Source organism: Nicotiana tabacum, chromosome 3 (genome assembly GCF_000715075.1).
Source record: "Nicotiana tabacum cultivar K326 chromosome 3, ASM71507v2, whole genome shotgun sequence".
In the NCBI taxonomy this organism is placed as follows: domain Eukaryota; kingdom Viridiplantae; phylum Streptophyta; class Magnoliopsida; order Solanales; family Solanaceae; genus Nicotiana; species Nicotiana tabacum.
The window spans coordinates 113081930-113094798 of NC_134082.1; positions in this window are offsets into that span (position 1 = coordinate 113081930).

The following is a 12869-nucleotide window of genomic DNA, read 5'->3' on the forward strand; positions in this document are numbered from 1 at the left end:
ACCCGGCCAGTCGTCTCATGAATTACTGCTCCGTTTTTCCCATTTCTGCTTCGTTATGCTTTGGTTATCCATGTTATGTGTTATCGGGTTGGTCGGATCGAGTTCGGAAAGGATTTCATAAGGTTTGAGACACTTAGTCTCTTTAGAGTGAGTCTAAGTTGGAAGAGTCAACCGGATGTTCACTTGTGTGTTAGAGGGCTCGGATGTGAGTTCCAATGGTTCGGTTAGCTTCGGGAGGTGATTTGGGACTTAAAAGCGTGATCGGAATGAGTTTTGGAGGTTCGGAGTAGATTTAGGCTTGAATTGGAAAAATCAGATTTTTGGCGATTTCCGGTTAGTAGGTAAGATTTTGATATAGGAGTCGAAATGGAATTCCGAAGTTGCAGTAGCTCCACTGTGTCATTTGGGACGTGTGTGCAAAATTTTAGGTCATTCGAACGTGGTTTGGTCAGGTTTTTGATCAAAAGCGGAATTTAGAAGTTTTTGGAAAATTAGGGTTGAATCCAATGTATTTTGGTCGATTTGATGTTGTTTGAGGTGTTTTGAAGATTGGTACAAGTTTGAATAAGGTTTTGGGATATGTTGGTGCCTTTGGTTGAGGTCCCGGGGGGCCTCGGGTGAGTTTCAGAGGGTTGAACGGACCATTTTGAGTTAAAGAAAAGTTGCAGATTTCTGTTCAGCTGTTGCAGGTATTTTACTCTTCACGTTCGCGAGTGGACCCTCGTGTTCGCGAAGAGTCAACCGAGGAAGGTGGAACCTTCGTGTTCGCGAGGAAGGCTACGCGTTCGCGAAGGGCTACAAGTTTGAGCATCGCGTTCGCGGGGGAGGAGTCGCATTCGCATAGAGCAAAGTGGGCAGCTGAGCTTCAGGGAGAATTTGTTTATCGCGTTCCCGGGGGAGGAGTCGCGTTCGCATAGAGCAAAGAGGGCAGCTGAGCTTCAGGGAGAATTTGTTCATCGCGTTTGCAATAGGGGAACGCGATCGCGAAGGTCTATCTGATTAAAGCATCGCGTTCATGATGTGGTGGTCGCGATCGCGAAAGGCGAATTTGGTCAAGGTTATTTTTGTGCTTCGCGGATGCGAGGCTTTGACCGCGTTCGCGAAGAAGGATTTTTAGGTCTGGGCAGAAGGTTTAAAAGGTCGTCTTGTCCGCGAATGTGGGGTTTATTTCTTCCATTGTTGGTTGTTTTTGGAGCTTTTTGAAGGGGATTTAAGAGGGATTCAAGGGGAATCACTTGGAGGTAAGATTCTTGGACTTAAAACTCGATTCTAATGTGAATTCCACCTAAATAATCATGGAAATTAAGCCTAAAATTGAGGAATTAGGGCTTGAGATTAAGAGACTTTAAATGTGAATTTGAGGGGTCATTTGGACTCCGATTTCAGTATTCTTGGTATGTATGGACTCATGGGATGATAAGGATTCCGTTGAGGTAATTTTTATCGAGTTTCGAGATGTGGGACCGGGGGTCGGGTTTGGCCAATTTCGGGATTTTTGGTATAACTTGATTATTTTCGTTTGGGCTTCGTTCCCTTAGCATATTTTGACGTCGTGATTCTGATTTTGGATAGATTCGACGCGACTGGAGGTCGATTCGAGGGGCAAAGGCATAGCGGAGTAGTATTTTCACCAGTTGAGATAAGTAACCATTGTAAATCTGGAACTGAGGGTACAAATCTCGATATTTGACTTGTTTTGATAAATGCGGTGACGCACATGCTAGGTGACGAGCGTGTGGGCGTGCACCGATAGGGATTATGACTTGGTCCGTCCCGTAGGTACTATTGAGCCGCGTATTTGATTTGAAACCTTATGATATTCCGTACTTTAGTCATTTATACTGTATTATGGGATGTATGCTATGTTTGGGGCCTTGTGCCGAGCTTTTAAGACCTTTAGGGGCATTTTTACTTATTTTCCTCACTTTACTTGTTGAAAGCATATCCTCAGTCATGTTTTACCTGTTTAAATATTTAAAACTGGTTTTATCACCCTACTTCTAATTGTGAGGAATGTTTGGGCTAAGTTACCTAATTTCTATTGTTGTGCTCGAGAGGCTGTGAGGTTAATGACTGAGAGAGGCTGAGAACCTAATAGTGAGGATATTATAAGTGTATATACTATGGATCGGGCTGCACGCCGCAGCGATACTTATATGGATCGAGCTGCACGCCGCAGCGATATATATATTGGATCAGGCTACACGCCGCAGCGATATATGTATTGGCTCGGGCTGCGCGCCGTAGCGATATGACGCTTGGGCTGTAGGAGCCCCTCCGGAGTTTTACACACCCAGTGAGCGTAGTCGACTATAAATTATTCGGGCTGCACGCCGTAGCGGTTACTATGATTTCTATTACTATGAGATATTAAATGAGCCTGAGTACTGAGAGTGAGTATTGAGTAACGAGAGTTGAGTCACGAGTGATTGAGAGGCTGCCCGAGAGGCCATATTTTGAGTGATACCTTGCCCGAGGGGCCCAGTTATGATAATTTTACTAATTTCACTCTTCTTTTAAAATAAGCCTCTGTTGGAAAAATTGCTAAGTACATGATTTCAAGTGTTTAAACTGAAATTTGATGATTTTACGATGAAACTGGTTTTAAACTGTGAAGTTGACCTGTTATCCTGTTGTTTATTCAGTTATATGATTTTTAACTGCTCGTCACTACTTTCAAACCTTACTTTAGTTATATACTGAGTTGGTGTACTCATGTTACTCTCTGCACCTTGTGTGCAGATCCAGGTGCCCGAGTGGTAGAGTGAGGGTCCTCAGCTGATCCAGAGGTTACCGGAGATTTTAAGGTAGCTGCATGGCATCCGCGGCCCTATATTCTCCTTCTTATCTTGTCCTTTTCCGCATTTTCAGACTTATGTTGTATCGGATAGTCAGTTATGTAGTAGAGGCTCTAGACTCGTGACACAAGATATTTAGGGCTATGTAGTTTTCATGTTTATTTGACTTCCGCATATGTAATTGTGTTTTAAACGCTTATTTTGGAAATTTGATATTTAAACATGTGTTAGAAAATGGTTTTATAAAAAGGAAATTGTTATAGTTAATGATTTGGGTTGGCTTGCCTAGTAATGTGATAGGTGCCATCACGACCGGGTATTTGGGGTCGTGACAGTGAGGGAGTCAAAGGTCAAAGAATGAGTTTCCTCCCGTTAACCTCAAAAGAGTATCTATTTTTTTCCATGTTATATGAAGCTCTTCTATAGTCATACCATGACTTTCCTAACAAGATATGATAATTATTCATGGGAATCACATCACACCATATCACATCCTCATACCTTCCAATAGAGAATAGTAATAACCCTTTTTTATCTAGCTACCTTTACTCCTCCAAACATGTAGGGTTCAATATGCTCAACATAAGGCACTAATTGAGTTATAGCCAAACTCTTTGTCAATTATAAGGGCACAAATCGCAGACGTCACTTTAGCTCTTGTTTGAAAAATAACTTTACCATTGTCTTCCTTCCCTTCAGCATGTTGTGTGAGCATGTGATTTTTGCCCTATATATGAATAATTCCCAAAAATTCAAACAAAATATTTTTTTTTATTTTTACAATTTTTGTGAATTTTGTGTTAATTGTTTGCATTGTATTTGTGCATTTTTATTCATATGAAAATACGAAAAAAAATATATTTGACATTTGCATTTAGGATTTAACTTCATATTTTAGGATTAATTAGGGGTTAATTTGTTTTAGAACAAAATATAAAGAAAACAACAAAAATAATCCACTTTTGCATTCTTAATTGTTCATTGCTGAATTTGTCACGAAATAGATTTTAAATAATTTTAGTAGTTAATTAGTTTAACTTTGAAATATATTAGGGCTCTATTTTACTTTTTGCATTTTTATAAAATAAAAAAAATAGACTTTTTCCAATTTTTACCATTTTACAGGATTTTTGTAGGATTTTTATTTAATTGTTTGCATTTTTGTGCATGTTTAAGTTTTATTTAAGTCATGAAAAAGTACCAGAATATCATGCACTGCATTTAGGATTTGTTTTTACGTTTTTAGAATTAATCAGTAATTATTTGCTTTATAAAAATTTGAAAATCACAAAAATAGTCCATTTTTACATTTTTTTGTCTTTTAATTTTTAGTTTATTAATTTTCCTCTTTTAATTTAGAATTACGTATTATTTATAATTTTTATAATTAGCCAATTAGTTTAGTTTCACACTTTTGGATAGTTTAGAATTTATAATGTGAATCTGGGCCAAATCCTATACCTAAATAGTGCCCAATTCGGACCAGCCCAAATGCCCAAAACCCCTCTTCTTCTTTAAATCGAGCCCAACCCCCATTCTTCTCAGTAACCTGCCCAAACGCCAACCCGACCCGTCCATATACACACGCAAATACAATCAGACCCCCAGACCACTAATCCCAAAACCGCGACTGTTCTTCTTCTTTGAAGAACACGCAAGTCAAGCCTCAAATCTGTCCCAATAAATCGTCAAAATTCACGCGAGTGAGCATCAAGCCCTAAACCACGCGTCCCTCTACCTATCCTCTTGCTGTTGCTAACGGATTTTCTGATGCCAAGATTCGCTTCTGTTCACTCGCTCGATTTTGAGAGGAGGCACGCGATTGGAAGGTCCTAGAGACGATTCGTTGGATGAATATGAGGCATTGGATTGATTTTGCTCAATCCGAGCCCCACATTCATCAGGGGTTCGTTTCATAAAAGGACTGAATCCGATTTTCGGAGGGGGGAGAGAGTTTCCGGAGAATTCTTTTTTCAGAAAAATGGCTCTAGACTTAGGAAGTTTCAAGAGGGTCTTCTTTTGAACCTCTGTTTTCTCGTTTTTTTGGGATTTTCCTCTTTGTTAGGTTTCATTTCTTAAAATTTCAGAATCAGAAAAATATATAGGTAGTTCAGTCATCTTCAGTTTGATTTTTAAATTTTGAACTCAACATGGAAATCGAGTAAGGCAAAAATCAAGTTCGACATTTGAAGTTTGGTCGCTGATTTGATTCTTGTTTTTTTGCTGCTGTTGCTTCGAGTATCCATTGCAGGATTTAGCTGGGTTTAAGTGTAGAGTTTCACAACTTCAGGTTCATTTCTTGGCTCTTTCTTAGTCGTTTTGATGATTGGTTAAACATGCGATGAGTCGTGGTTTTTGGGGCTTTGATTGTATTCATGTGTCGTTTTCTTGAAGGATTGAATGTAACTTTAAACACTGAATCGTCCATTTTATTAGTCCGTTCGGAATACGATGTTCATGCATTTGTGTTGAAAACCTGAAATGTGAATGCTCCAGTTCATGGCTGTATGTCCGTCATTTTGTTCTCTGTTCAAATTGCATATGCTAGGTGGAAATCTGGACTCTTTAAAGTCATTTACTCTCAGTTTTAGCCTAGATCCTTTTTAAATCCTATTATCAATGTTTTAATGTTTTGCGAGCCGAGTCTGGAATTGAATAGCTGAATCCATTTGGAGTTGTCTTTACTGATTCTCTTTAGTTCTTAAATGAGAAGTCTGCTAGAAGTGTTAGGGTCACTTTGACCAGGCTCGCGCCAAGTCAGATTTTGTGTGCCTAGTTTGGAATTCAAACGCTCGCATTAATTGTGGATCCATACGCTGAAATTTCCTATCTCAACTTAAAGGTTGATTCCCTGTAGCTTATTCTTTCTGTTGTTTCTTATGATTTTTATAATGCCTGTGTGATGCTCAGAGTAATCTGCTCGTACCTACTGTTTGGTCTCGACATGTTCAACATGAATCACCGAATAGTCTCCTTTTTCCCTGCTTCCATGACCATTTTCACATGTTTTGCTGGTTTGAAGTTGCTGAGGTTAACCTTGTTAATATTTGCTCTTTGTGGCTCACCATGTTTGAGAGGATCAAGTGGGTGGTCATGTTTCCGGCATGTCGATTTTGTCACTGATTTCTTAGGCAGAATATAATTTAAAACTTGTGTAGTCGTGTGTTTGTTTACTTTAAAATCAGTTTGTATTTGCTAATCGAGCTGATACTTGTTGTTGTTTGGAATTTGTTTGAACTACTAGGCACGCTAAAAACCTTCCCTATTTTGCACTGTTTGGGCAACATATTCCCACAATTTTGAGTGCTAATTTTGCATTCAAAACCTGCCCTGTTTTGCACTGTTTGAGTGCTAACTTTGAGTGCTAATTCGGTTAGGCTAGGTTCACTGTTGAGAATTAAAATACTGAAGTAAGTTTTTTAGTTTACATTCTAGTTAATTTGGATTTCTTCTTATTCTTTCTACTGGGGTTTAGCTCATGGACAAACTCTTGCCTTTCAAAACTTTCCCTTCTGTTTCTATGAAGCTCTAAGCACGATTGAATGCTCGGCAAGATTCGTAAGCTAAATATGATTGTGATTACTTAATGTGATGATCCTGGGCACCTTCTGTGAGTTCTTCTGTTGTTTTTCGCTAGAAGTAGCATATGAGAACCACTCTAGTTTCTTTCCAGAAAGCATGTGTTGGCTGAAGCTTAATTGTCATGCTACTGTCAAATGAATCATTGATCTAGAATTGCACTCTAGTTATTCGTTTTCGGCCGTTGGCGTAAAGGTGAATCGATCATGCATTTGTTGGTGATTGTCATGGATGTTTCTATTTGCTAAGTGAAGTTCGACACAAAATGTGTTATGGAAATTCTTTTGATGCAATATTCTGTCAGATCGCTTGGTGATTTTCTAATTAAGCTTTGGTTTAAAATGGCATCTGAAGTCAAATTGGGTCGTTGAGCTGCTAACAATCTTCTGTAAGGTGACATGGATCCTTCAGTGAAAACAAGGTACTTGTAAATCATGGTATTTTATTCGCAAACATAGATGAACTAGTTGAATCACCTTCTTAATAATAAAATTTTCATAGCCATGGGTACGGTTCCCGTGACGTAGCTGTGATATTAGTTTTTAAATATGAATTTCCTTAGTTCATTTAGTTGAATAGTTTTATGGCGCGCCATTCATACATTTGAATCATATAATCTATGGTCCTCGTGAGTTAGCTTAGGAACCTTTTGGTTAGAATAAATTGAGGTGTGTCGTGCCAAACAAAATCTCAAATGCATGGCCCTCATTAAATTAACATGTGAATCCTTAGAATTCGAGGCGTGCCATTTAGTTGAATTTCCATGGCCCTCGCAAATTTAAAAACACGTAGTTGCTTTAGGCGCGCTATTTAATAATCTACCTTCTTAAACTCGGGTGCGCATTGATGCGACCCAAATCCAAATCTCAACGGAGTCGAAATGTGTCAACGACCACGAGTGCATTGATTGTGATGTGGTTCGAGACACGTTTTCACGACGTTGCAATCCTCATAATAATAATAAAAGCGGTTCGAAATTAAAAAACCCATAAGCAAAAACATGTTCTGAAATCACATAAAATCAAATACAACAGTTGAGCGACCGTGCTAGAACCACGGAACCCAGGAATGCCTAACACCTTCTCCCGGGTTAACAGAATTCCTTACTCAGATTTCTGGTTCGCGGACTGTTAACAGAGTCATACGTTTTCTCGATTCGGGATACAACCGGTGACTTGGGACACCATTAATCTCTCAAGTGGCGACTCTGAATAATAATATTAAATCCCGTTCCGATTGTCCTTTAATTGGAAAAACTCCTTTACGCCCTTGCAGAGTGTGTGAAAAAGGAGGTGTGACATCTCTGGCGACTCTGCTGGGGACCGAACCCAAAATCTCTGGTTCAGGATTCAGAATTCGAGCTTAGATAAATTGTTGTATTTGGTTATATCCGATTTTCTTACATGTTTTGTGCCAAATGTTACCGCTTTGATATTATCTGAACTGTATATAATCTGTGCCGACACCCTTCTCTCTTCACCTCTGGGGATGTGCTTACTGGTTGATACTCCCTATTCTGTTAGTGTCATACCTTGAAATAAGAAAGAGGCCGGACAAGTTACGAAGCCGGATGGCCTTTTGGTTCCCGGTAAGTTGCCCCCTCCTCGACTTGAGTTGTCCGCTCGGGTACACAGTCTAGAACAACGACCCAGGTTTTGAATATAGAATAACGTGACTTCATGCCGGATCCCTAGTAGGAACGATTATTTGCATCATGCTGCATTTGACTTAGGGGACTCAACACAGGGGTTGGGTCCGTCTAGGGCTAAGCAACCTGAAATGAAAGGACCATCCTGATGCATCCTACTTGCTCTGTACATATATTTGTTTCGAACCTGCATGTTGACCGGTTTCTGAATCTCGGGAATGTTGAAAAATCGAGGGAAAAAAAAGGAAAAAGAGAGAAATAACAGAAAAACCAAGTACTGTCGAAACTCTGCCGAAATTTTGGGAAACAGAAAAAAAGGAAAATAGGAAAAAAGAGTCTTTTATTTTCGGATAGTTGTTTGTTGAAAAGAAAATGGAAAAGAGTCTTTATTTTAGTTGGGAAAAGTAAGTTGTTTTATTGTTTGTCGAAAATGAAAAAAAGTCGTTATTTTGTCTTGTTTTCAAATAATAGAAAAGGAAAATAGTTTGTCTTGCCATGAAAAATGAAAATCAAAAAGAGTCTTGTATTAAAATGGTTCGATTGATTCGCCCGAACTACGCCGGTTTGATTCTCACAGGGTGTGGGATACGTAGGCAACCCTCATCGAGTCCAACCTTTCCTTTGCAAAAATAGCCAAAAAATGTCAAAATTTTTATTTTCGTCGTAAATAAGTTAGGTGATGCCGTTTTGTCAAAAATACCCAAATGTTCCCAAACGGAACGCCGGAAGGCTGCCCTTGCATAAATAGCCACCTTTGGTCATGTTTTCAATTTTTACCCTCACAGCCTTAAGTTTTCGTCCTCGAGGCGTTGAAAGGCCGTGTTGCAATACCGGGTCTTTTATCTTAAAAAAAAGTAAAGAGTTGTAATAAGTCAAGTAAGGCCGTCTTGTCATAAATAGCCGAATGTCCCCAAAAGGAACGCTGGAAGGCTGACTTTGCAAAACGGCCATCTTGGTCAATTTTTGACTTTTGACCGGTTGACTTTCGCAGCCTTAAAATCTTTGTTCCCGAAGTGCTGAAAGACCGCGTCTGAGAGTCGAGTTTTCATTTTTAAAATTTGAAAATATATAGGTAATTTTGAGTCGAAAATATAGATAGTTTTTTTGAGTCGAATAAAAGCTTTTCTTTTGCTTAATCGCCTTAATAAATGTGCAGGATGAGCACGATGCTAAATGAGCCCTTTTCAATAATGACCAAAATCCCTTTTGAGTTGCGATTATGGTGGAATGATTTAGGCAAAGAAGGGCAAGACGAAGTGAAAAAGTATTTGAAAGATCTCCCGGATTTATTAGACATTCAGCCTCGGGGTGATATTATCAGGGCATTGGTCGCTTATTGGGATTCGGCACATAATGTATTTCATTTCTCGGACTTTGAGCTCACCCCGACATTGGAGGAAATAGCGGGGTACATCGGAAGTGATCAAGCTCCGTTGAGGTTCAAATACTTAATTGCTCCCAGGGCCATTACCATACACCGGTTTTTGGATTCCTTGAAAATACCCCGAACAGTTCATCATCCAGATTTTGCAAAGGGTTTCTGCAGTTTCCGCTTCATATATGATAGATATGGCCACGTGGGCGGGTTCAATAATCCAGACTTTAAGCTATGCAGTAGAAGTAACCGACAAAAATGGGAGGCACAGACGGGTGGCTTTTATGATAGCCTTTTTGGGCCTCATAATATTTCCAAGGAAAGATGGAGATATTGATTTGAAAGTAGCTGGGTCGTCAGTACCTTACAAACCATGGGGAAAAGCACTTTAGCACCTATGATCGTGGCTGACATCTTCCGGGCTCTCACGGCTTGCAAAGCTGGGGGCAAATTCTTTTAGGGATGTAACTTGTTGTTACAAATGTAGATGACTGAGCATTTGTGCCCCTGCTCTCAGCTCTTGAGTTATGGTTCGTTTGAGAAAACTTGTATAGGAGAATCTTACACAAGAATCAAAGGGGCTAGTCTACCTGAAGGAGTCACGGCTTGGACATCATTATTTCGGACCCTCACTACCAGCCAGATACAGTAGGTGCTCGGATGGTTGCCTGTCGAAGAAGTCATATATATGCCAGCGGCCAGGCCGCATTTTCTGTTGATGGGACTCAAAAGCATCCAGCCCTATGCACTATATCGGGTTCTGAGGCAACTCGGGAGGTATCAAGTAGTACCGAGAGATAAAGATCTAAGTACCCAAGTGGTCGAAATTAGTCCTAACGGTCGGTTCCCTGAAGAAGAGGTTCGCCAAATCTGGAGTGAGTGTCAACATTTGATGGCAAACACTTGTGTGTCAGATAAGGCTAAAGGGGAAGTTGCTCCGGGGTATCATGATTGGTTCAGAGGTGACGTGGCGTGCGGGAGACCGGCTAAAAGACCTCATCTCAAAGATTTCGCCGAGTCATCCCAAGAGTAGTGGGACTGGTTAGCAAAGGAAGAAGGCTATCGAGTTGAGATTGGTAAGCTGAAGTAGCAAGTTGAGAGTCTGAAATTTGAGAACAGTGTACAGGTTGCCGCGGATCAAGGTGAAAAGAACAGACTGGCTCGAGAAAACGAGGCGCTTAGAGCCCAAATCAAGCAATTGAGGATAACCGTCGATAAGCAACCAAGGAGCCGATCAGATGAGCAATTGATAAAAAGGCTGGAAAATGAAGTCAGGGAATGACGGGATGAATTAGAAAAATCTGAGAATATCATGGCAGAGCTTAAAGCGCAGTGGGCTACAAGAATAGAGGAGCGTCGCCAGTACTTGAATCAGTTGAAAAGGGACCAAGAGAAAATTGTTGCCAATTTAAAGAGAAAAGTGGTTGCCCTTGAGGGTAAAGTGGTTAGGCAGGCTAGAGATTTTGGAATTGAAAGTGGACATTGTTACGACTTGTTGGCCCAAATGGAGGTAGAAGTGCAGCAGTTGCAAGATCAACACCTGCAGGACTCTCGAGCTTTAAAGACGTGCAACGATCAGATAAGACGCTTGCTTATAGAAAAGAAGAAAACAAAAGACAGGATTAGAGCCATTGCTCATGCCATTTTCAGGAGATGCCGGGTTTGTAAAGACATGACTTATACTACTTTTGTCTCAGTAGTAATGATCTATCTGAAGCGAACCATGAATGAATTAGACCAGCTTGAAAGGGATTTGGATCCTAGGCCCGCGGCGAGGCCGAACGATGCCCCGCGGACACCTAAGTTTGAAGCACTAGAGTATGCATAGTCCGTGTCTGTAGTTTTCTACCTTTTGAGTCTGTCTTTTGTTTGTCTGTTGTCTTTTCAGGTCAAGTATGTTTGCAGTCTTAGAGTTTGTGTTTGCTTTTAATTTGCGTCTGTTAGTTTCATTCCGAAAAGTGTTTAGTTTGTAATAGTTTGTTTTAGTAATGAAAATTGAAAATTTCAAAAAATTCTTATTTCCACCCTTTATTTTTGCTTTTATTTTCACGAACTACGCTTGGTCTGATTCATGCGGGGTCACGATACGTAGGCAATCTCCATAGGATTCGACCGTAATCGTAAGAAAAAAAAAGAAGAAAAAACAAAGAAAGAGAGAAAGAAAGAAAAGAGCGGAAAAACAAAAAGAGAAAGAGAAAGCAAGAAATGAGCGAGAACACAAAATAGAAAGAAATAAAAGAAAGAAAGAAAAGAGCACAAGAGAGGGATGAGGTGATGAAATTTTAAAGAAAGGTAAAAAGAAACAAGGAACGAAATGCCGGGATGACGCATGCAATCGAGCAAACGCATAATAGAAATGATTAACTGTATAAGTGCATTCATGCCAACGTGCGGTTGTCAAATCTGTTAAGACTTAATCGCTAACAAAGTGGTTGTCTAAATGTGTGAGTTCAGGCAGGTGGTTAGTTAATTGGCAGTTCTGGCAACTCACCCATACAACACCCGGTCGAAAGATAAAGTAAACATGACAGGACAGGACTTGGAAATCAGCATCGTAGACCCTTCAAATGAAGTTGAGGTAACAGATGTGGGCGCTATGAAAGAAGAGATGAGGAAACTAAAAGCGCAAATGGCCGAAATGCATCAGGCATGGTCTCAGGGACATCCGGCACCACTATACCCCGCTAATCCATCTTACATCCCACCTCTGGCTCAGGCTCAGGAGCCCACCACTCCCCACGCATCTTCAGTTTTCCCCTATCACACCCAGGGCTATGGTACTACTTCATATGCTCCTCCAGCTCCACCACCCAAACAGAACCCTCCCCCACTCATAGTTCCAGTCTTTGTGGCACCTCCCCCAACCCCATTACATAGATCTTCCAGTGAGCCGCTATTCCAAGCTCACGACACCCAATATTACCCTCCCAAACCCACTTTCAAAGCGCCTGAGCCATATACCTATACTCCCCGTTTTGAAATCCCGGGAGAAGTTCAGAAACCGGTTAAGAATGCAGAACAGGAGGAAGTGATTCGTAAAGTCAAAAACCTGGAGCAATCCTTCAGGAGCATGCATGGTTTAGGCAACCAAGTCAGCGTTGCATACAAAGATTTGTGCCCTTTCCCTGATGTTCAGTTGCCTGCGGGGTTTAAAATGCCGAAGTTTGACTTGTATGAGGGGCACGGTGGCCCAGTAGCCCATCTGCGTGGCTTTTGTAGCAAAATAGAGGTGTTGGGGGGAAGGACGAATTGTTGATAGCCTATTTCGGTCAAAACTTGAGCGGGTCCGCGCTAGAATGGTACACGAGACAGGACCCCAGCCGATGGTATACATGGGATGATTTGGCACAAGCGTTCAATGGCCATTTTCAGTATAACCTTGAGATAGTCCCCGATCGTCTGTCATTGTTGAAGCTGGAAAAGAAGCCCGGTGAAAGTTTTAGAGAGTTTGGTTTCCGCTGGAGGGAAC